This window comes from Ascaphus truei, chromosome 4, assembly GCF_040206685.1.
Source record: "Ascaphus truei isolate aAscTru1 chromosome 4, aAscTru1.hap1, whole genome shotgun sequence".
Lineage (NCBI taxonomy): Eukaryota > Metazoa > Chordata > Amphibia > Anura > Ascaphidae > Ascaphus > Ascaphus truei.
In genome coordinates, this window is record NC_134486.1 from 356,307,859 (window position 1) to 356,333,636 (window position 25,778).

Here is a 25,778-nt window from a genome sequence, read left to right on the forward strand (position 1 = left end):
AAAATAATATAGACTTTTTATTATTCAAAGTTTCAAAAACGTAAAAAACGGCTTATGTTCAGCATAAATGAACAACAAAAATAAACATTCCTAGCTCCTATCTGGAGCGCTGTCAAATTCAGTGCTTAGTCCCTATCTATACAGTAGGTTGAATGGCTAAGCCCCTTACCAATGATAACACACGAAGTTATTAGGAAATAAGTTTACCTTTGGGCCCCTGGCTTCCTCCTGGCTGGGGCACAGGGTGGAAAGTCCACTTGCAGCGTGGTCTCTCTGCAGTGGTACAGGGGGTACAGTGGTACAGTGGTACTTTCCTGGATCAAAGTGACTTGAGCACTGAGAGCGGTAGCCTTTTAGAGCTCTCTAATGAGCCAGCAAAGCATGCTAATTAAGACAGCCTGCTCAGGGATTAACATGCTTTGAACGGGTTTCAACTTCAATTTACAGGTTTCCCATGCATTGTTATCAGACAGGGGACCCACCCTGTCACAGCACTTTTAATACATACGATAATAATAATAATCATAATAATAATATCTCACAAATAGTCCATGTATGGGTCATGTGGATTGATGTAAAAGTAGAGATAAATGTTAAGTGTTAAATTATTCTTTCAGAAATAGTAAAGCAAATTGTTAAGCAATACAAAGATAAACATGACCCACTGTAATTAATTTAAATGTACAGTACTGTACAGATGTACAGAGGCGACACGTTTTATTTGAACTCGGCTAGTTCCGCAAGCCGGGAGATGTCCCGGCTTGCTAGCCGAATCCCCTCGGCGTGCCGCGCGTCACCGATGCGCGGTCACGCTTCATCGGGTGCCTGCGCCCCCTGCGCGCGTGCCCAGGGCTCCCCGAGGGAGCCCTGTTGTCCCGCGATGTGGGGGACGGCAGTGGGGGGTTCCGGGGGACCCGGCGGACCCAGAGAGGGGAGGGGGAAGCCCCGATCAGAGGGACACCACGGCGCGCACCCGGTTACTGTCGCGGCCGAGACCAGGTAAATGCTCAAATAAACTTGGCCGCGACAGTAGTAAGACTTACTGTCTCCAGAGTCATAAGTCGTAAAACTGCGACTCTGGAGATAGTGCTGTTGTGGTCGCACTGTGAGTGGTCTATGCTTCCAGATCGAACGTCCCAGATTGATAATCCTCTAGCACCATGGCCGTCCTGGGACTAGTCCGGGTGCCGAAAACAGTAAACCTAGCTAATTGGTATTTTATAACCTACAAATGCAACAGATGGAAAGACAAAGGACATGGAGTGTAAGCATTTGCAAAAATGCACAAATCTTTTTCTTTTTTTAAATGCTAGACTTTATGCGAGCTGAACTCCTGAGTGACATAATTTTATTCTGAGAGTTTTATGATACAGTTTTAAGCATATTATAATTGCATAGTTATGAAGTATAATGTGAATATGATGCCAAACAAATGTTTAATGTTCCAGTCCTTCTCACCTTACTCAGTTGTATTTGCCAGAAAAGAATAACGATAAACTTCTACTCTTCCGTTATTGAAAACTACAATTTTTAGTAAAACATTGATGAAAACTTTTACTATTTGACTATTTTCAATAACCAATTTAAAAATCTGGATTAATTTGGTGAAAAAAATTTGAGTCAAATTTCATTAAATTAAGCAACTGTTATAAATAACTGGATTTTTTGTTTGTTCTTTAAATGACATAAAGTGGATACTTTAGACAAACTTGTTGAAACTGTACAAGTTACTAATCAACAATAAGCTTTAATAAATACAGTTCTTAAAATTGCATATAAAAACCCTTATTCTTTCTACATAGCTCTAATTTAATGCAAACTGACTCATGTTGCACTCTGGAGTCTGTGCATTATCCCTTGGAATACAGTAATTACACTTGAGCCCCACATCTTAATATGAGCAATTTACTGGTTTCTTATTGCTATCGAGAGGGAAATGAAACATACAGGAGGAGGACATTTATTCAAACTCTAATGATTTTTTAATTAGTATTTAAAAGCCCAAACTTCAGCAGTATATGTCTCTTTTGAGACTGAAGTCAAATGAGCCAGGTAGTTAGAGGAAGTGAGGACATTAAAGTAAACTTATAGATATGGTATGATAAACAAGTTTGAATGTCAGTGGTGCAATCAAAATAGGAATTATAGGTTATTAAACTCATAAAAAGCTGAATATCAACGCAAACCTAAAAACATTTTTTTCAAAGGTCACTCACTATATGTGAAATGAAAGAATAACACATATATCAGTAAGGGATAATACCACATTGTAAATTTCAATGAAAATGATCAGTTTTTATTATGTGATTTTCTCTTTGACCATTATTATCCTAATTATATTTTTCCAGATAAAGTATTACCAGCCATTTATTTCATTTCATTTATACTTTCTTTGTATAGACAAAGGGGCCTATGCAGAAAGGGCCGAAAAATGGCATTCGCCAGGGTTTCAATTCGCCAGGTTTTTGGCGTGTTAACCTCGCAGTATGCAGGGAGGGCCGAATCCCTGGCGAATGAATGCGCCACCACCATTTGATATAATGGCTAGTAACCGGTGGCGAGACGGCTGCCTGGCGAGAAACTGCCGAGCAGCCGTCCCCTGGCGAGATATGTCAGCAGCAGAGAGAGATCCGCTGCTCTCTCTGCGCAAACATCAGCACATAAAAAATTATGTAAAAACCATTTTTATTCATAGTGTACATGTGCAGGGGGTCTCCGGAGCTGAACCGCATAAGTTTCAGGTCCGGGGACCCCTGCTTCCCGAGATACAGGCCCCTTTATGAGGTGCCGGTATCCCTTTGCATTTCAAAGTCCCGATCACATGACCGCGGAGTGTAAAGAAAGCAGAGGGATACCGGCACCCCATAAAGGGGCCTGTATCTCGGGAAGCAGGGGGTCCCCAGACCAAAAACCAAAGCGGTTCAGCTCCGGAGACCCTCTGAACATCTACAGTATAAATAAAACACACATATCAATACACAATCATTCCTTACCTTAGCGGCTATGTGCAGCGGTAACGAAGCAACATTAATGTATTTTTAATAATATTGTACAGTGAGCAGGGGGTCTCTGAGCCACAAATCAATGCGGTTCAGCTCAGGGGACCCCCTGCTCCCGCACAATATTATTAAAATACAGAAATGCTGCTTCATTACCATAGCGGATAGCCACTAAGGCAATGAAGGGTTAAGGCAGAATAGCATGTTTATTGGGGACAATTCCCCCCAATAAACATTGCAATAAACAACATACACCCACTGTGTATGTAAAATACATAAACAAGAATAAATACATTAAATACATATAGCACTTACCCATTACCGGTTGTCACGATGAAGGCCCTCCTCATCTTCATCCTGCCCATGCCCCCTCCGCTGCTGCAAACAGACACAAGAATGAAAACATCCAAACTAATGTCCCCTAACCCCTTAATCACCATAGCGGTTATTAACCGCTACAGTCATTCTCACCCACCACTCGGGATGCCTACATACCCTCCCACACTAACCCCCCCACCCCGTGAGGCCTAACCACCCTCACCCATTACCCACAAGGGAGGCCTACCCACATACCGTTGGGGAACACCCCCCCCCCACCCACCCCCAGTACCCACAATAAAAACAATACAGTGACCCACAATAAACATAATTATTTTTAATAAATACATTACCCAACCCCTGTGCCCCCCCATAACTACAAGATTTATCCTTTTACATACAGGGTTAAAAACGCAGCCCCACGCGAGTCCCCGGTGGGGTGGCGGGGCACCTGACAGACCTACAGGGTACCAGCAGCCCTTTTCAAACAGGTTCTGGAGGCCTGCTGGTGGGTCCCGCCAGCACCATGGCCCCCAGGTGGTCTCCTTGGGTCACCGTGGTCCACAATTGGGTTCCCACGGTAGGCCCAAGGATGTCTGGGAGCACCGGGTCAGACCCACAGGTGTCTGCGGGGCCTCAGGTGGTTCCAACGGGGGTCTGGGGAACTCACGAGTGCTCACTACGGGTCCGCGGTGCCCTCACAGAAGTGGGACCACACATCTTCATCCCCGCACCTATGGGTCGGCGGTGCCTCCACAGATGTGAGGCCACCGCTTTATCCCCGCAGACTACGGGTCCGCGGTGCCCCCACAGATGTGAGGCCACCGCTTCATCCCCACATGTGTCACCCGTGGAATCGCCAGCCTGATACCCGTGAGATACCCGAGGAGACCCGCAGGTGGTCTCCAGAGGTCCCACGCAGAACCACGGAACAAACCCTGAATGTAAAAAAAATAAACCTGGCCTATACATACAATACATTCCACCCCCCCCCCCAACACCTACAGTACAATAATGTGCAAAATAACTATTATCCAGATAGGGATAATATATTACTTGCCCATTATTAAAAACATTAACTAGCATATTCAAATAAATAAAGTACTACTGACCTCATCAATAAGAAGTCTCCATCGCCAGCAACATCCTTGTCTTGCCCACAAAAAACATAGCCATTACAAAGCCAATACATTGCAATTACATTCACATATCAATTAACCCCTTAAATACCATATCGGATAATAACCGCAAAGGTAATTAAGGGGTTAAGCCACACTGGCCCGATATCCAACCTTCACCCATGAATTTGTACATTGGCTTCATCATGCAAATATATATATATATATATATATATATATATATATATATATATATATATATATATATATTTATATATCTATATATATATATATATATATATATATATATATATATATATATATATATAGATAGATAGATATATATATATATATATATATATAGATATATATAAATATATATATATATATATATATATATATATATATATATATATATATATATATATATATATATACATACACAGAGATATATATATACACACACACATGATGAACCAATATACAAATAAATGTAGAAGGGTTATCAAAAACATGCTGTACTCAATATAACAGTTCTCCATAAATACACACTACAATAACGCATATATGCTTAAATGTTTGTTTAAAGTATTTTAAAATTAGATAGATGTAATCGTTGCTATTGTATGTTGTTTTAGAGGTCAGGGTTAGCCTTGGTTGTAAATTTTTTATGCTTCTTGGTACTTATATATTTTCACAGCCTACATTGTTCAGTTGCAGGTTTGAATTAGTTAATTGTTTAATTGTTAGGGATTGAATGTAAATTGTTTAGGGATGGAATGTAAATTGTTTAGGGATGTCATTATTGAATGGTAATTGATTGATGTTTACCGGATTGGTTACAATATTATATTTGTTTGGAGTTATCTGTATTTGGATTGAAATGTTATTGTTAACATTCATTTGCAGAATGTATATGGTGCATAGATTGTATGCATCATATATTCAATGTTAATGAAATGTGTTGATTGTGATTAGAGGTTTTTGATTGGCATTTTATCTTTTTGATTGTAATATCAGTTAGGATTATGAAAGGAAATTACTTGTATTGTAGTGTGTATTAATGGAGAACTGTTATTTTGAGTACTGCATGTTTTTGATAACCCTTCTACATTTATTTTTTATATTGGTTCATCGTGTGTGTGTGTGTATATATATATATATATAAATATATATATTTGCTGATGAAGCCAATGTACAAATTTATGGGTGAAGGGTGGGTATCGGGCCAGTGTGGCTTAACCCCTTAATTACCTTTGCGGTTCTTATCCAATATGGTATTTAAGGGGTTAATTGATATCTAAATGTAATTGCAATGTATTGGCTTTGTATTGGCTATGTTTTTTGTGGGCAAGACAAGGATGTAGCTGGCGAATGAGACTTCTTGCTGATAAGGTCAGTAGTACATAATTTATTTGAATATGCTAGTTAATGTTTTTAATAATGGCCAAATAATCTATTATCCCTATCTGAATAATAGTTATTTTGGACATTATTGTACTGTAGGTGTTGGGGGGGGGGGTGTTCCCCAACGGTATGTGGGTAGGCCTCCCTTGTGGGTAGTGGGTGAGGGTGGTTAGGCCTCACGGGCTGGGGGGTTACTGTGGGAGGGTATGTAGGCGTCCCGAGTGGTGAGTGAGGGTGTGTTAACCCCTTAATGACTGTAGCGGTTAATAACTGCTATGGTGATTAAGGGGTTAGGGGACATTACTTTGGATGTTTTCATTGTTGTGTCTGTTTTGCAGCAGCGGAGGGGGCATGGCCAGGATGAAGATGAGGATGGCCTTCATTGTTGCAGCCGGACATGGGTGTGTGCTATATGTATTTAATGTATTTAAAATGGGCACATTCACTATTATCCCTTTGTGGATATGTATACTTCTATGTGTTAGGGGGGGTTATTTCTTTAAAAGTATGTATGTGTTTATTCATTAATTTGGGGGGGGGCACATAATTGGTACTGCAGGCCTGCGGGCAACACCCGAGGGCCCCGCCGGTCTATAGTATCATTGATGTGCATATATGTGTATGTTAGGGGTTATAGGTGTTGTTGTTATATATATATATACATATATATATATATATATATATATATATATATATATATATATATATATATGTATATATATATATATTTATATTAATTTATTTATTTATTCATTTACATTTATTTATTTAGTGTGGGGCTGCTGTGTGTGATTATTCTTCATTGTGGGTAGTGTGGGTGGGTGAAGGGGGTATTAGCCCCAACAGTGGTTGTTTAGGGCTTGCTGGGGGTAGCAGGAGGGGTTAAACCCTTCATGACCGTAGCGGTATTAACTGCTACGGTCCTGAATGGGTTAAGTGCACCCGCAACCCCCCCGCAAGCCCTAAACTCACACCAAGGGCCAAATACCCCCTTACCCACACCCGCTACCCACAATAAAGCTGGCACGGTGGGTTAACCCCTTCATTGCCTTAGCGGTTAGCCGCAAAGGTAATGAAGTGGCCTGTACATGCATTTTTCCTGCCTCGGATGCATGCCGGGGGTCTACTGTGCTGATATTCCTGGGTATCAGCTCTGGAGCCCCCCGGCATCAATCCGAGCCAGGAAAAGGGCTGATTTTTTTTTTATGTCCCCTCTCGCCGCTCAACTCCAGCTTCTTACCAACTTTTGTTGGCGGAGCTATTTGGAGAACATCTCTCCATTTTAATGGCGCGATCAGCGGCGAGATGGTGATCGGGGCTTCCTGCATACTGTGGGTTTTAAAACTGGCGAGATATTGCTTCCCGCCACCCGCGCGGCGAGTTTTTAAAACAAAAAAAAAACTGGCGGTTTTTACTCATCTTGCCAGTTTCTCGCCATTTACTAAATTGCTATAGGCATATTTGGCTAAAAACTGGCGAGATTGGGCTTCTCGCAGCTCTCTGCATAGGCCCCAAAGTTTGACATTTGGGAAAAGGTTTAGGCTACACAAATACTCTACTGTTTTTAGAAGGCAAACAAAATACAGATATTATATAATGTATAGAATAAAATGTCTAATGTCAGTCCCCAATTTTCCTGGGTTAGGTGAGATTTCTTTAATTTTACGAGACATAAATAAAATCCCACAATATACAGTGTGTTGTAATTGGATGAGGAGGATGAGCCTTCATCCCGGCAAGGGTAACATACCATACACATTTATTGACTATAGTGTGCCCATTGATTGCCAATATGTCTACCTATGCCCCCGTTCAGGGCATAGGTAACAACAGTGACAATCAATGGATTTATTGAGATGCAGTGTATATTTTTTTTATTGTATTTTTTTTTCATGCATCACAAATGGGTGTTATTAGCCATATTTGGTTAATAGGGCTATTGCCAATTTATATGTGTGGTGGTTGGGGTAGAGGGGGTGGGTGATGTGGCAGTTGCCCCAGGGAGAGTGGTTAGGCCTCAAGGGGTGGGGGGGGGGGAAAGCAGGATGGGTTAACCCCATAATTACCATAGCGATTATTACCCGCTAAATAAATAAGGGATTACCGGCCAGTAGATAGTGTTTTAAATGTTGGTGCCACTGGGGAGGAGGATGTTGACCTCCATCCTGGCAGGGGTAAGTACGACTTTTATTTACTATAGGGTAGCTATTGATTGCTTTTGGGCAAAAGCGCTGTTAGCTAGATCTGGCTAATAGGGCTATTGCCCATTACTGAGTCTGGTTGTGGGACGGGGAGGGGGGGGGGTGCGGCATGTTGTTAGGGGTAGAGGGGATGGATGATGGGTGTATTAGGGTGGCAATTGATTCCCAATGTGGCTATGTGTGCCCCAGTTGAGGGCATAGATAGCCACAATGCAATCAATGGATTAAATTGCTACTGTTGTGATGATTGTATTATAATTTGTATTTGTTATATTATAATGTGCCGTACTGTATATTTGATTGGGCAATATTTGGCTAGGGCTATTGCAAATTTCTGTGGGTAGTGGAGGTGGTGAGCGGTTATGTTGGTGTTAGATGAGGTGGGTGGAGGGTGTAGTTGCCCCAGGGTGCATGGTTAGGCCTCCAGGGTCGGTAGCGGGAGGGGTTGACCTCTTAATTACCATAGTGGTTATTACCACTAAGGTTATTAAAGTGTATCTGGTGTTTTAATGGTTGGAATTCGACCATTTCTGTGATGTTGGTACCAGTGAGGATGAAAGGAAGAAGGAGGTTGACTTTCATCCCCTCAGGGGTAAAACATTTATAATGTAATTTGTATTTTATTGTACAGTATATTTGAATGGACAAGAGTGCTTTTAGCCATATTTGGCTTATAGGGCTATTGCCCATTCCTGTGTGTGATGTTGGGGATAGAGGGGGTGGGTGAAAGTGGTAGTTATGCTAGGTTGTTGGTTAGGCCTCCTGGGGGGATAGTGGGAGGGGTTAACACCTTCATTACTTTATCAGTTAGCCACAAAGGTAATGCTGCTCTGCTTGTATTTTTAGTACATATATTAGGATTGAACCAGGTGTATCCATACTGTAGCTGAACCACATTACTTTCAGCTCCAGGGACCTCCTGCTTCCTGAGGTACAGGCCACAGTATGGGGTGCAGATATCTCCTGCAAGTTTAAATGTCCCGGTCATGTGATGCTTAAGATTTATACTTGCAGGAGATACTGGCACCAGATATGGAGGCCTGAATCTTGGGAAGCAGGGTGTCCCTTGATCTAAAAGTAATGCGGTTCTGTTCCGGAGACCCCCTGCTTCAATTCCTCTGTATGTATTACAAATAGAAATGTAATTTTATTTTTAAAAGCTGTTCGGAGAGAAATAGAGAGAGGGGCCCTCCCCTCTGCTCTCTCTGTGCAGCTCTTCCAGACTCGTGCGGCCCGGTAGGATTAATGCAGCAGCAGTCTCCCACTCAGAAGCAGGAACCCATGCTGTGTTAATCCTTATGGCAAATTAATGTACTAGGCTTTTTGTCATTGGGAAGCTGTGATCGGTCAGGCTCCCTTCAGCTGCAGTTTCCTTGTGTACAAAATGAACATAAATAACACTGCATCTGTACTGTAGGTAAGAAAATTTCGTGAGATTTTTTCTATCTCACAGTTTTTTGACTAGCATGAATATCTACATTTGCAAGATGTGCTCACCTACATTCCACATTTACATGTCTTTAATTAATATAGCAAGATATCTCCATTATTCAACTGCCAAAGTGAGAATAAGATGCAAGGAGGGGGGTGGTCTGACATAACAGCACTGGGATCTAAGCAGCCATTTTAAGTCGGCATCCATCTTAGGTGCCTGATATTGTCATCCATTTTGAGTATTGTCTGCATGAAAGTGGAATGAGAATGGAAGTTTGAAAAGGATTTTGTTTTGCTTCTCCTTTTTAAGTGATAATAAGCTGTTCAGCTAACCACAAGACCTTGAAGATGGGAGAAAAGCGTCAATGTTAGGAAAATAAAATATAGATAACAAGCACATCTCGCATTCCGAGGGAGGTTCCCATGGTCATATACACCCTTTCTCAGAAATATCGTATATAGAGAAAAGGTCACCGGCCTGTATAAGGAATATTAGCTGAGTCAGTTCAATTTTAATATGAATCTCATAGTTATGCTATTAACTCACTGTGTTCATATTCATATTTTGTTTATCTTAAATTCTTACGTAATGATGCACACGCCACTCCGTTTAGGGGGCGTATAGTATTTTGGGTATAAATAGGGCCTGTATGCCAGTATGTCGTTGGGGGAGTTTTATTTTGAAACTTCCTTCTATGTGTGCACACATACACTGAAATAAACTTATTTGTTATTCTGCAAATAATCCTCAGATGTGTCTTATTTATCCACGCTTTTCACACAATTCAAATATATAAGCCCCTAATAATACTAATGGTGTTATTTATTGTTAACTGTTGATTATGTTTTATAATGTTTGTTTATCTGTTCTGTAACACAGTACATATTTTAATGTTTGAGTGCTCTATGAAGTTGGGGCAATGTCCTAATTAAGCGGTACACTTATTTCTAGGGGAGATAGTATCCTCAGCTTTCAGTGAGCTGAGATTGCAATGAAAATATTAAAGGAGGAGGACCTAATTTTGAATTCTTGTGATTACTACCCTTCAAGAACCAAAAGGGGTACATCTACAAAAAAATTGGATTAAAAAAATTGGATTAGAAAAATTGACCTTTTTTTTCATACAAGCTAATAAAGGGTGGCAATTGTTCTTGAATGTTTAACTACTGTATGCCATGAAAGCTTGAGCATTATACCTGGTTCAAGTGGAGAAATTACTTGCCAACATGCAAATGAGGCCAACATGGTAAGTAAGGGCTCAACACACAAATATGGAACACACAGAAAAGCAATGGCCTTCATTCTCCAAGGCTTGATTTCCTCTGGGGTTGACCACTTTCAGGAGAAGGTTCAAAGGCAGAGGGTGTTAAGAATATCGGAGGTTAAACAAAAGTTGTTACTCAAACCTCAATATGGCTACCTTCAACTGCTAGAGTCCCTCCAGTGAAGCAATACTGCAAGAAATGAAGACAAGATTGAAAAGATAAAATGGAATATTGCTGGCCTTAGTGAAGTAAGAAAAAAGATAAAGGCCTCATTTAACTATTATATTACCAAGGTATAAAAAAATGGAAGGATCGGTGGAATAGGCTTCATCATTAACAAGAGATGGAGAAACAACATAGTGGGGTATGAAAGCTCATCAAGAAGATCAGAAGGAATCATCTTACGGTCTAACACATTTATCGAGGCTGTTTCGGCCAACATGCCTACTGCTATTCAGTAAGCCTCGATAAGTGGGCGATAAAGACATGAATCACCTTTTTTTGCTGCCGTCCATAACACATCGCCGGGTGAGCGGTGATAAGCCACTTATCAGAAGGTTTTGAAATTCGTACAATTCTAGTCGCCTTGATTAGTTTATCGAGGCTAATTACGGTTCTAGAAAAATAAAGGCAACATAGTGAGATACAGTCTCAATTCTTTCTTTCTAGTGAAAAAGGTAATCCACTCACAATTTTCCTTTCAAAAATCAGGCATTACAGAGACACTCCTCTCTCTGTTTAGAGCAATGAACATGGATATCCACAGGTGTAGACCCCTTTCACTTTTTCTCCACGACCGCACGAATACCCAGAAATAATAAGAAATACCAAAATTGCGCAATAACGTCTTAAAAGTATTGGAGATCATCACAGATAAAACATATGGCTATGCACTCACATAAGGAATAATAGGTACAGTCATTGTACGAAATCCTGATAGATAAAGCAATTCACCGGTACACAGTGTGTTTCTTCCCTCTGCTTCTCTGCTCCCATCAACGTCACATCCGGTTGACGCAGGGCTGTGGGCGGAAGTGCTGTAAGTTGTGTAAAATTGTGAGTGGATTACCTTTTTCACTAGAAAGAAAGAATTGAGACTGTATCACACTATGTTGCCTTTATTTTTCTTTTTCATATAATCACGTGAACATTGGCGCTCCCCTGAATCTTTGAGGAATTCTGCAATCAAAAAGACTAAGAGAACAGTCTTTACGAGGGTTTTGAATAGCTTTTCTATTAGCACCTTTTACACTGGGTGGTGGATTTATCTCATGATTAACTAATAAATCACAGTTCACGTTGTAATTGAATTTATAGATATTATTTCTGTCATTTGCTTTTAAACACATTGTTACACATATTTCACTTTTTTAGGACATTGTTATAAGTAAGCGCCGTTGCAATCACATTTTTTTCACTAATTACGGTTCTAGCAAGATTCTCCCCAAATCCTCACACCAGGAAAAGTTAGCATGAGGCTTGGTAGAAGCTGCTTAGAAGGCGGCAAGAGGGAATTTAGGGAAAAAATGCTTTTTTTTACCACTGCAGAGACATTCACTGAGCCATGGTGGGGCAATTGGAAGTTTCCCCACAGGATGGAGGTGGATACTCTGGGCAGATGACTGCACTTACATAATGCCTGTGAGCTAGGGGAGAAGGGTTGCATACCATGAAGGCCAACCTGGGGACTATCATCATGAGAGGCATGTCCATGTTCCTGCGCCTCACCACCTCCAGAATGCTCCTTGCTAAGCTCATCATAAGAGACACAATAACCACCAACAATGTCACCCTCTTCAACTTTGACTGATGCACTCCCTGGACCAGATGGGCTTACAGCAGTTGTGACCTCCTCACTGCATGAAGTAATCCCTACGGCCCTACCCACACCTGCTGCCTGTTGCTCCACCTCCTGAACTCCCACATTCCACCTGATGATGCTTCTTGTGAAGAAGTTAGAGCATTAAGAGCACCAGTAGAAGGGCTTGGGATAGCAGATACCAATAATGACGCTGAATCTAGATCCAGGGACACAGATTAAAAATCCCTCATGGTGTACCATGACATGCTAGAACTGAACCCTGCTCCAACAAGCTGATCTGCTTTTGCATGATACACGTTATAATGCATCTCATTTTATCACAACTGTTTAAACAACAGCGTGGCTTTGAGGCAGTTTGCAAGAGGGAGAGAGCATCAGAGACATTCCCGGCGTCCATCACGTATGCAGCGGTGATGCGGTGACGCATCGACCGGAAGTGACTGAAAGGACGCAGACGGATGTGGAAGACAGCGTCGGCATGCGAGATGGAGCAACGGAGCAGTGAGATAGCAACTCGCCTGTACCCCTTGCATACTACTTTCGTGCTTGTTGTTCATCTCTTTAAAGTAAACCTCCGTTTCTGAGTTTGTTTTATTTGGTTAAATTGTTTTTGACCTGCACCATGGTCTGCCCTCTCTTCTTTTGAGATTGCTGAGACTATCTACCCCCATCTACAAGTCTACAAGTACTATGTATAGCACATGTTGGATACTTCACCCACCTGATACTTCACCTGGATATCCAGAGATACCACCAGCACTGACTAGTACACTGCTCTTCTAATTCCACTTTATTGTGATTGGAATTTGGGAGCCTTTCACATCTATTATTACTTGTGTATAGCATATTGCACTATATATCTATTTTTCTTTTTCACATGACTTCTTCACAGGCTGAAAAGCAGTAAGATCCTATTTTTTACTGGTTTAATCGGTTGGCTGGTGAGGTTGAGGATGAGAGGAGCCGAGTGGGTTGCTGTGGTTTCGGTCCTAAAACAAAGATCTGAAGTTGGGCAGGGCTCTGCAGTCTGCAATACCCCCTCAATGAAGGTGCAAGAGTCAGGGGAAATAGTGTGTTTAAATGCCTGGATATGATGTAAGGGACGTGGGCAGTAGACAGACCCATATGGTGCACGAGCACCTCTGCCTCCACCCAGTCCTGTCACACATAGTTCAGAAGATCCTCGATTCTTGTAACTTGTGCCTGGATTAGTCAGTGGTGAATATAGGATGCCTCCAACATCTGGGACTCCACTGCCAGATTAAACAGCAGGGGCTCGGCATGGAAATGAACTCCTTTTACAACTTTTTATTTCCTGGTCATGGAGACCATGCTCCTGGCCCTTAGTATGCCCCGACAGTAAGCAGGCAACACTGAGAAGTCTCTACCTTATCTCTAGGGCTTGATTATAAAAAGTCACCGGGCATACCCCATATCACGTATCTGGTGAAAAAAGCTGGTCACTAGCTGGCACCACTGTGGAGGTGGATCTGTTAATACATATCTCTGCAAGTATTGGATGTGGCAAGTCTGTATCTGGGAGCAGACACAGACCACTCCCTGTCCACCCTCTCCCAAACAGAGCTAATCAATGCTCGCAGAGACCCAAGGCTTCCCTATCCATAGAAAGTCCTGAAACTTCCTCTGGATCTTGCTAATGAATTCAGGGGTCATACCAATGGCTATCAGCAAATGCCACAGTTGACTAGCCACCAGCTGGTTGGTAACATGAGTTCTTCCACTGAGGGAAAGTATTTTGGATAGACACGCCCATACCCCAGATGAGCGATGACTCGCTCTTCAAGTTCACTGAAGTTTTCTGGGGCTAAGCCCTTTGCAGTGGACAGGTACTTGAGAGTATCACTCCCTCAAGAGATATTATTAAATGTAGGTGGTAAAAAGTCTACCTGTAAGGGACCTACAAAAATGCCGGAACACTTAGACCAGTTGATCTGAGCTGAAGAGACCGCTCTTGGAACTCTTGACTCCTGTGAGCGTGTCCCAGCTCCTTGAAGAGATAGCATCTATTCACCTCTGTGCCATAGTACACCCTGTATACAATGCCCTTATAGGGGACCCCAAAGAACCCTTCTGCAGACTCTGTGCTTTCTGGTAACAGCAGTTGCACTTGCCACCTAAATGAGAGCACATTTTTCTTTGCCGCCCAACATTTTTTTGATTATGGAAGTCTTGATGTCTCTCAAGGCTTGAAGGTGCAGGTGCACAATGCAGTATGGAAGGAATGGGGGCATATTTGACAGTATGATTCTGATGACTGACCCTTCCAGGGGTTCAATGAGGACATACAGTCATGTGAAAAAGAAAGTACACCCTCTTTGAATTCCATGGTTTTACAAAAAAGAAAATATAGGACACTTTCAGTGTGAGATGGGTAGGCAGATTATTGGAGATAAGGAAAAAGCTGAGGTATTAAACAGATTCTTTGCCTCTGTGTTTACCAGGCAAGAATCAAGCTCAATAGTAGTGCCACAGGAGGAAGCCACAACCTCCATATTAATTAACAATTGGTTAACTGAGGAAGAAGTTCATAAGCGACTTGAAAAAATTAAAGTGAATAAGGCGCCTGGCCCCGATGGCATACATCCAAGAGTTCTCAAGGAGTTAAGCTCAATAAAAGCCAAACCATTATATTTAATATTCAAGGACTCCATTTCCACAGGCTCAGTACCACAAGATTGGCGTAAAGCAGATGTGGTGCCTATATTTAAAAAGGGAGCTAGATCACAACCGGGAAATTACAGACCTGTAAGCCTGACTTCAATAGTAGGGAAACTAATTGAAGGTTTAATATGGGATAATATTCAGGGAAACCTAATGGAAAACAAAATTATTAGTAATAGTCAGCATGGATTTATGAAGGATAGATCTTGCCAACCTAACCTTATTTGTTTCTTTGAGGAGATAAGTAGGAATTTAGACCAGGGTAATGCAGTTGATGTGGTCTACTTAGATTTTGCAAAGGCTTTTGATACGGTTTCACACAAAAGGTTGGTGTACAAAATAAAGAAAATTGGACTCAGTAATAATATATGCACCTGGATTGAAAACTGTTTAAAGGACAGACAACAGAGGATTGTCATAAATGGAACTTTTTCAGGTTGGGCTAAAGTATTGAGTGGAGTACCTCAGGGATCGGTACTGGGATCCCTGCTTTTTAACTTGTTTATTAATGACCTTGAGGTTGGGATCGAGAGCAAAGTCTCCATCTTTGCTGATGATCCTAAATTGTGTAAGGTAATAGAATCAGAGTAGGATGTAATTTCTCTCCAGAAGGACTTGGAGAGACTGGAAAAGTGGGCAGGTAAATGGCAGATGAGGTTTAATACAGATAAATGTAAGGTTATGCATTTGGGATGCAAGAATAAAAAGGCAACTTACAAATTAAATGGAGATATATTGGGGGAATACTTGATGGAGAAGGATTTAGGAGTGCTTGTAGACAGCAGGCTTAGCAATAGTGCCCAATGTCATGCAGTACTGTAGCTGCAAAGGCAAACAAGATCTTATCTTGCATCAAACTGGCAATGGATGGAAGGGAAGTAATCATAATTATGCCCCTTTACAAAGCATTAGTAAGAACACACCTTGAATATGGAGTACAATTTTGGGCACCAATCCTAAGAAAATACATTATGGAACTAGATAGAGGGCAGAGAAGAGCCACCAAATTAATAAAGGGGATGGACAATCTAACTTATGAGGAGAGGCTAGTTAAATTAGATTTATTTACATTAGAAAAGAGGCGTCTAAGAGGGTATATGATAACTATATACAAATATATTCAGGGACAATACAAGGAGCTTTCAAAAGAACTATTCATCCCACGGGCAGTACAAAGGACTCGGGGCCATCCCTTAAGGTTGGAGGAAAGGAAATTTCACCAGCAACAAAGGAATGGGTTCTTTACAGTAAGGGCAGTTAAAATGTGGAATCCATTACCCATGGAGACTGATGGCAGATACAATAGATGTGTTCAAAAAAATGTTGGACATCTTTTTAGATGGGAAAGGTATACAAGGATATACCAAATAAGTATACATGGGAAGGATGTTGATCCAGGGATTAATCCGATTGCCAATTCTTGGAGGCAGGAAGGAATTAATTTTTCCCCTTAATGGGGTTTTTTGTTTGCCTTCCTCTGGATCAATAAGTAAGTATAGATATAGGATAAAGTATCTGTTGTCTAAATTTAGCATAGGTTAAACTTGATGGACCTACGTCTTTTTTCAACCTCATCTACTTTATATTAGGACATAATAACAATCATCGGTTCATTAGCAGGTCTAAAAATGAGGTAAATACAACCTCAGATGAACAACAACACATGACATATTACACCGTGTCATGATTTATTTAACAAAAATAATGCCAAAATGGAGAAGCTATGTGTGAAAAACTAAGTACACTCTTACTGCTTCCATAGGAATTAAGATGCTAAGTAGCAGACAGGTGCTGCTAATCAAATGCCCTTGATTAATTGATCATCAGCGAGTGTGACCACCTCTATAAAAAACGATGTTTTAACAGTTTGCTGGTTTGGAGTATTCAGGTATGTGTTAACACAATGCCAAGGAGGAAAGACATCAGCAATGATCTTAGAGAAGCAATTGTTGCTGCCAAACAATCTGGGAAGAGTTATAAGGCCATTTCCATTCTACAGTGAGAATGATTATTCAAAGTGGAAAACATTCAAGACAGTTGCCAATCTTCCCAGGAGTGGACATCCCAGCAAATTCACCCCAAGGTCAGACCGTGTAATGCTCAGAGAAATTGCAAAATACCCAAGAGTTACATCTCAGACTCTACAGGCCTCGGTTAGCATGTTAAAGTTCATGACAGTACAATTAGAAAAAGACTGAGCAAGTATGGTTTATTTGGAAGGGTTGCCAGGAGAAAGCCTCTTCTCTCTAAAAAGAACATGGCAGCACGGCTTACGTTTGAAAAGTTGCATCTGAACAAACCACAAGACTTCTGGAACAATGTCCTTAGGACAGCCGAGACCAAAATGGAGATCTTTGGCCATAATGCACAGCGGCACGTTTGGCGAAAACCAAACACAGCATATCAGCACAAACACCTCATGCCAACTGTCAAGCACGGTGGTGGAGGGGTGATGATTTGGGCTTGTTTTTGCAGCCACAGGACCATTTGAACCTTGCAATCATTGAGTCGACCATGAACTCCTCTTTATACCAAAGTATTCTAGAGTCAAATGTGAGGCCATCTGTCCGACAGCTAAAGCTTGGCCGAAATTGGGTCATGCAACAGGACAATGATCGCAAGCACACCAGCAAGTCTACAACAGAATGGCTGAAAAAGAAAAGAATCAAGGTGTTGCACTGGCCCAGTCAAAGTCCAGACCTCAACCCGATTGAAATGCTGTGGCTGGACCTTAAGAGAGCTGAGCATAAACAAATGCCCACAAACCTCAATGAACTGAAGCAACGTTGTAAAGAAGAGTGGGCCAAAATTCCTCCACAACGATGTGAGAGACTGATAAAGTTATACAGAAAATGATTACTTCAAGTTATTGCTGCTAAAGTTCTACAAGCTATTGAATCATAAGATGTACTTCGTTTTTTACACATGGCTTCCCCATTTTGGCTTTATTTTTGTTAAATAAATCATGACACAGTGTAATATGTCATGTGTTGTTGTTCAAGCAGGAAAAACAAGGGGGAGCAAGGGTTAAACAGATTTCAGCTGTCTCCAGGTCAAACAAACCTCAAGTTTAAGAAAAGCCAGGAGGGCAGGGGAGGGGGAGGAAATGAACAGTATATATCAATAATACTTACACAGCCTAGTGTAAGTACAATCTCATCAAGAAGTATCTGTCACAGTTCAGTGATCGTACCCCGGTCCATACATCAGGGGGACCAGATAACTGGAAGGTAGGGTAAAGGGAACCCTCTCCCACGTGGCGATTTTTTCACTAAATCACTTGCCTCACCATCTGTTCGTGTATTCCACGTGGGAGATGCGGGATAGAGGATAGAGGAACAGAGCGAGGGTTCCCTTTACCCTTCGTTCCAGTTATCCGACCCCCCTGATGTATGGACCGGGGTACGATCACTGAACTGTGACAGATACCTCTTGATGTGATTGAACTTACACTAGGCCATGTAAGTATTATTGATATATACTGTTCATTTCCTCCCCCTCCCTGCCCTCCTGGCTTTTATTAACCTTGAGGTTTGTTTGACCTGAAGACTGCTGAAATCTGTTTAACCCTTGCTCCCCTTGTTTTTCCTGCTTGTTTCTCCTGTCTTGGGTTTTGGAAAACCCCTATTGGGGTTGTAGCAGAGGGTTCATCAACTTAGGTTTTTTAATAAACTGCCTAGGGGCATTCGTCACCATCAACTGGTAATATTTAACCCTTTACCCTTTCTTTCTCCTTTGGGTTTTTCATTGCGGGGATTAGCGCCGAGGTTTGTTGTTGTTTTACATGTGTTGTTGTTCATCTGAGGTTGTCTTTACCTAAAGACATGCTAAGGAACAGAGTATTGTTATTATGTCCTGATATGTAAAACCATGGAATTCAAAGAGGGTGTACTTTCTTTTTCACCCTATAGCACTGGATTGGGGCCACCAATATGAACCAGAGCCCTTACATAAGGCTCAATGCCCTGGCTATGTGATATAAGGGACCTTACTCCATGTTTCCTGCTTAGGCTAGATGGGGCCTAAGCATTTTGGTTGCTGGGGACCAGTGCCTGCAGCGGCCACCTGCGCATACAGTGGCGACCGACTTTATTCTAACTCGGCTAGCTCCGCGAATTTCAGAATATCCCGGTGATGTGCGGTTTTGTGTCGTATTCTCCCGGGGTGTATAGCGTTATTTTCGCGGCTGTGATTTAAGCATTTTATTCCCGCTGGCTGCAATACTGCAATGCCGTGTAAAAATGCATGGGGGCGTTTGCGAGCTGTTGTCTTTGAAGTCTAATACCTTTGCGGTTCAACCTACAGTACACAGTCTGTGCGTGCACGCGCAGTAATAGTAAAATTGCATATTTAATTTATTTTAAAGTACAGTACTGTACTGTACATGCACGGACCCTGTTGGGGTGAAGTGAGGGGGTTCCTAACATCTGGGGGAGTACTGTCTTGTTGCCGTATTATTTTGGTGGGGCTGGCTGGGTACTTCTTTAGGGGGCTGACCATTACTGTACATTAAAACTTTTCTTTTTGTTTTTCATCAGAAAAGAAAACGGCTAATGGGGGGATTTCGATGGATAATATTGTACTGTATGCTGATGTTTTCTGGCCGTACAGTATACTGTGTAATAAACCCGAATAAATAAAACTATGCATTTATTCTACGTGTTCAGTATCGTGTCATTATGTTTCTTCTACAGTATACTGCACAGTGGTATACAGTGCCTAACATCTATGGGCAAAAATAATTTTATTTTTAGGTGCCCTAGAACAGAAGTTCCCACGCCAATTGCCCGTGAACTTGACCGCGGCCCTAAGTAGTTCCCACGCCAATTGCATGAATATAATGTAAAATAAACCGTTCTGTGGGTCTGAGCGGGTTGCAATTTGCCTGGTCCTCATGCGGGAGGACCCTTGTCATAGTGGCAAAATATCAGCCTTGCACGACCCCCGGAACCGGAGGTACCAAAAGACAGTTTAAAAGCACATTACCAAAGTGGCTTTTTTTCTGCCATGCAAGTCAATGGCAGAAACCTGAACTTTAACATCACCCTGACTCCGTTCTGTTGCCACGAGAGGGTCGCAATTTGCCATGCAATCCTGCCGCAACTAGGACTACATGGTGACCGAATTTGAGCCCTCTAGGTCGAACAGAAATGGAGTTGTGGGTTCCAGGTTTCTGCTCATTCTGACTTAGCCGGTTCAAAGCTTTCTCCGCCATTGCTCTTAATGGTAGGACCCTCCTCGCCGGCGTGACCTTTTCTCGTCGCCATTACTGCTCGGACCCTGTTGGGGTCAAGTGAGGGGGTTCCTAACATCTAGGGGCAAAATGAATTTTATTTCTAGGTGCCCTAGAACAGAAGTTCCCACGCCAATTGACCTAGTTCCCACGCCAATTGCTGTAGTTCCTACCCCAATTGCGCGACCAGGCAGGTCAGACCGTGTAATGCTCAGAGAAATTGCAAAATACCCAAGAGTTACATCTCAGACTCTACAGGCCTCGGTTAGCATGTTAAAGTTCATGACAGTACAATTAGAAAAAGACTGAGCAAGTATGGTTTATTTGGAAGGGTTGCCAGGAGAAAGCCTCTTCTCTCTAAAAAGAACATGGCAGCACGGCTTACGTTTGAAAAGTTGCATCTGAACAAACCACAAGACTTCTGGAACAATGTCCTTAGGACAGCCGAGACCAAAATGGAGATCTTTGGCCATAATGCACAGCGGCACGTTTGGCGAAAACCAAACACAGCATATCAGCACAAACACCTCATGCCAACTGTCAAGCACGGTGGTGGAGGGGTGATGATTTGGGCTTGTTTTTGCAGCCACAGGACCATTTGAACCTTGCAATCATTGAGTCGACCATGAACTCCTCTTTATACCAAAGTATTCTAGAGTCAAATGTGAGGCCATCTGTCCGACAGCTAAAGCTTGGCCGAAATTGGGTCATGCAACAGGACAATGATCGCAAGCACACCAGCAAGTCTACAACAGAATGGCTGAAAAAGAAAAGAATCAAGGTGTTGCACTGGCCCAGTCAAAGTCCAGACCTCAACCCGATTGAAATGCTGTGGCTGGACCTTAAGAGAGCTGAGCATAAACAAATGCCCACAAACCTCAATGAACTGAAGCAACGTTGTAAAGAAGAGTGGGCCAAAATTCCTCCACAACGATGTGAGAGACTGATAAAGTTATACAGAAAATGATTACTTCAAGTTATTGCTGCTAAAGTTCTACAAGCTATTGAATCATAAGATGTACTTCGTTTTTTACACATGGCTTCCCCATTTTGGCTTTATTTTTGTTAAATAAATCATGACACAGTGTAATATGTCATGTGTTGTTGTTCAAGCAGGAAAAACAAGGGGGAGCAAGGGTTAAACAGATTTCAGCTGTCTCCAGGTCAAACAAACCTCAAGTTTAAGAAAAGCCAGGAGGGCAGGGGAGGGGGAGGAAATGAACAGTATATATCAATAATACTTACACAGCCTAGTGTAAGTACAATCACATCAAGAAGTATCTGTCACAGTTCAGTGATCGTACCCCGGTCCATACATCAGGGGGACCAGATAACTGGAAGGTAGGGTAAAGGGAACCCTCTCCCACGTGGCGATTTTTTCACTAAATCACTTGCCTCACCATCTGTTCGTGTATTCCACGTGGGAGATGCGGGATAGAGGATAGAGGAACAGAGCGAGGGTTCCCTTTACCCTTCGTTCCAGTTATACGACCCCCCTGATGTATGGACCGGGGTACGATCACTGAACTGTGACAGATACCTCTTGATGTGATTGAACTTACACTAGGCCATGTAAGTATTATTGATATATACTGTTCATTTCCTCCCCCTCCCTGCCCTCCTGGCTTTTATTAACCTTGAGGTTTGTTTGACCTGAAGACTGCTGAAATCTGTTTAACCCTTGCTCCCCTTGTTTTTCCTGCTTGTTTCTCCTGTCTTGGGTTTTGGAAAACCCCTATTGGGGTTGTAGCAGAGGGTTCATCAACTTAGGTTTTTTAATAAACTGCCTAGGGGCATTCGTCACCATCAACTGGTAATATTTAACCCTTTACCCTTTCTTTCTCCTTTGGGTTTTTCATTGCGGGGATTAGCGCCGAGGTTTGTTGTTGTTTTACATGTGTTGTTGTTCATCTGAGGTTGTCTTTACCTAAAGACATGCTAAGGAACAGAGTATTGTTATTATGTCCTGATATGTAAAACCATGGAATTCAAAGAGGGTGTACTTTCTTTTTCACCCTATAGCACTGGATTGGGGCCACCAATATGAACCAGAGCCCTTACATAAGGCTCAATGCCCTGGCTATGTGATATAAGGGACCTTACTCCATGTTTCCTGCTTAGGCTAGATGGGGCCTAAGCATTTTGGTTGCTGGGGACCAGTGCCTGCAGCGGCCACCTGCGCATACAGTGGCGACCGACTTTATTCTAACTCGGCTAGCTCCGCGAATTTCAGAATATCCCGGTGATGTGCGGTTTTGTGTCGTATTCTCCCGGGGTGTATAGCGTTATTTTCGCGGCTGTGATTTAAGCATTTTATTCCCGCTGGCTGCAATACTGCAATGCCGTGTAAAAATGCATGGGGGCGTTTGCGAGCTGTTGTCTTTGAAGTCTAATACCTTTGCGGTTCAACCTACAGTACACAGTCTGTGCGTGCACGCGCAGTAATAGTAAAATTGCATATTTAATTTATTTTAAAGTACAGTACTGTACTGTACATGCACGGACCCTGTTGGGGTGAAGTGAGGGGGTTCCTAACATCTGGGGGAGTACTGTCTTGTTGCCGTATTATTTTGGTGGGGCTGGCTGGGTACTTCTTTAGGGGGCTGACCATTACTGTACATTAAAACTTTTCTTTTTGTTTTTCATCAGAAAAGAAAACGGCTAATGGGGGGATTTCGATGGATAATATTGTACTGTATGCTGATGTTTTCTGGCCGTACAGTATACTGTGTAATAAACCCGAATAAATAAAACTATGCATTTATTCTACGTGTTCAGTATCGTGTCATTATGTTTCTTCTACAGTATACTGCACAGTGGTATACAGTGCCTAACATCTATGGGCAAAAATAATTTTATTTTTAGGTGCCCTAGAACAGAAGTTCCCACGCCAATTGCCCGTGAACTTGACCGCGGCCCTAAGTAGTTCCCACGCCAATTGCATGAATATAATGTAAAATAAACCGTTCTGTGGGTCTGAGCGGGTTGCAATTTGCCTGGTCCTCATGCGGGAGGACCCTTGTCATAGTGGCAAAATATCAGCCTTGCACGACCCCCGGAACCGGAGGTACCAAAAGACAGTTTAAAAGCACATTACCAAAGTGGCTTTTTTTCTGCCATGCAAGTCAATGGCAGAAACCTGAACTTTAACATCACCCTGACTCCGTTCTGTTGCCACGAGAGGGTCGCAATTTGCCATGCAATCCTGCCGCAACTAGGACTACATGGTGACCGAATTTGAGCCCTCTAGGTCGAACAGAAATGGAGTTGTGGGTTCCAGGTTTCTGCTCATTCTGACTTAGCCGGTTCAAAGCTTTCTCCGCCATTGCGCTTAATGGTAGGACCCTCCTCGCCGGTGTGACCTTTTCTCGTCGCCATTACTGCTCGGACCCTGTTGGGGTCAAGTGAGGGGGTTCCTAACATCTAGGGGCAAAATGAATTTTATTTCTAGGTGCCCTAGAACAGAAGTTCCCACGCCAATTGACCTAGTTCCCACGCCAATTGCTGTAGTTCCTACCCCAATTGCGCGACCAGGCAGGTCAGACCGTGTAATGCTCAGAGAAATTGCAAAATACCCAAGAGTTACATCTCAGACTCTACAGGCCTCGGTTAGCATGTTAAAGTTCATGACAGTACAATTAGAAAAAGACTGAGCAAGTATGGTTTATTTGGAAGGGTTGCCAGGAGAAAGCCTCTTCTCTCTAAAAAGAACATGGCAGCACGGCTTACGTTTGAAAAGTTGCATCTGAACAAACCACAAGACTTCTGGAACAATGTCCTTAGGACAGCCGAGACCAAAATGGAGATCTTTGGCCATAATGCACAGCGGCACGTTTGGCGAAAACCAAACACAGCATATCAGCACAAACACCTCATGCCAACTGTCAAGCACGGTGGTGGAGGCGTGATGATTTGGGCTTGTTTTTGCAGCCACAGGACCATTTGAACCTTGCAATCATTGAGTCGACCATGAACTCCTCTTTATACCAAAGTATTCTAGAGTCAAATGTGAGGCCATCTGTCCGACAGCTAAAGCTTGGCCGAAATTGGGTCATGCAACAGGACAATGATCGCAAGCACACCAGCAAGTCTACAACAGAATGGCTGAAAAAGAAAAGAATCAAGGTGTTGCACTGGCCCAGTCAAAGTCCAGACCTCAACCCGATTGAAATGCTGTGGCTGGACCTTAAGAGAGCTGAGCATAAACAAATGCCCACAAACCTCAATGAACTGAAGCAACGTTGTAAAGAAGAGTGGGCCAAAATTCCTCCACAACGATGTGAGAGACTGATAAAGTTATACAGAAAATGATTACTTCAAGTTATTGCTGCTAAAGTTCTACAAGCTATTGAATCATAAGATGTACTTAGTTTTTTACACATGGCTTCCCCATTTTGGCTTTATTTTTGTTAAATAAATCATGACACAGTGTAATATGTCATGTGTTGTTGTTCAAGCAGGAAAAACAAGGGGGAGCAAGGGTTAAACAGATTTCAGCTGTCTCCAGGTCAAACAAACCTCAAGTTTAAGAAAAGCCAGGAGGGCAGGGGAGGGGGAGGAAATGAACAGTATATATCAATAATACTTACACAGCCTAGTGTAAGTACAATCACATCAAGAAGTATCTGTCACAGTTCAGTGATCGTACCCCGGTCCATACATCAGGGGGACCAGATAACTGGAAGGTAGGGTAAAGGGAACCCTCTCCCACGTGGCGATTTTTTCACTAAATCACTTGCCTCACCATCTGTTCGTGTATTCCACGTGGGAGATGCGGGATAGAGGATAGAGGAACAGAGCGAGGGTTCCCTTTACCCTTCGTTCCAGTTATCCGACCCCCCTGATGTATGGACCGGGGTACGATCACTGAACTGTGACAGATACCTCTTGATGTGATTGAACTTACACTAGGCCATGTAAGTATTATTGATATATACTGTTCATTTCCTCCCCCTCCCTGCCCTCCTGGCTTTTATTAACCTTGAGGTTTGTTTGACCTGAAGACTGCTGAAATCTGTTTAACCCTTGCTCCCCTTGTTTTTCCTGCTTGTTTCTCCTGTCTTGGGTTTTGGAAAACCCCTATTGGGGTTGTAGCAGAGGGTTCATCAACTTAGGTTTTTTAATAAACTGCCTAGGGGCATTCGTCACCATCAACTGGTAATATTTAACCCTTTACCCTTTCTTTCTCCTTTGGGTTTTTCATTGCGGGGATTAGCGCCGAGGTTTGTTGTTGTTTTACATGTGTTGTTGTTCATCTGAGGTTGTCTTTACCTAAAGACATGCTAAGGAACAGAGTAT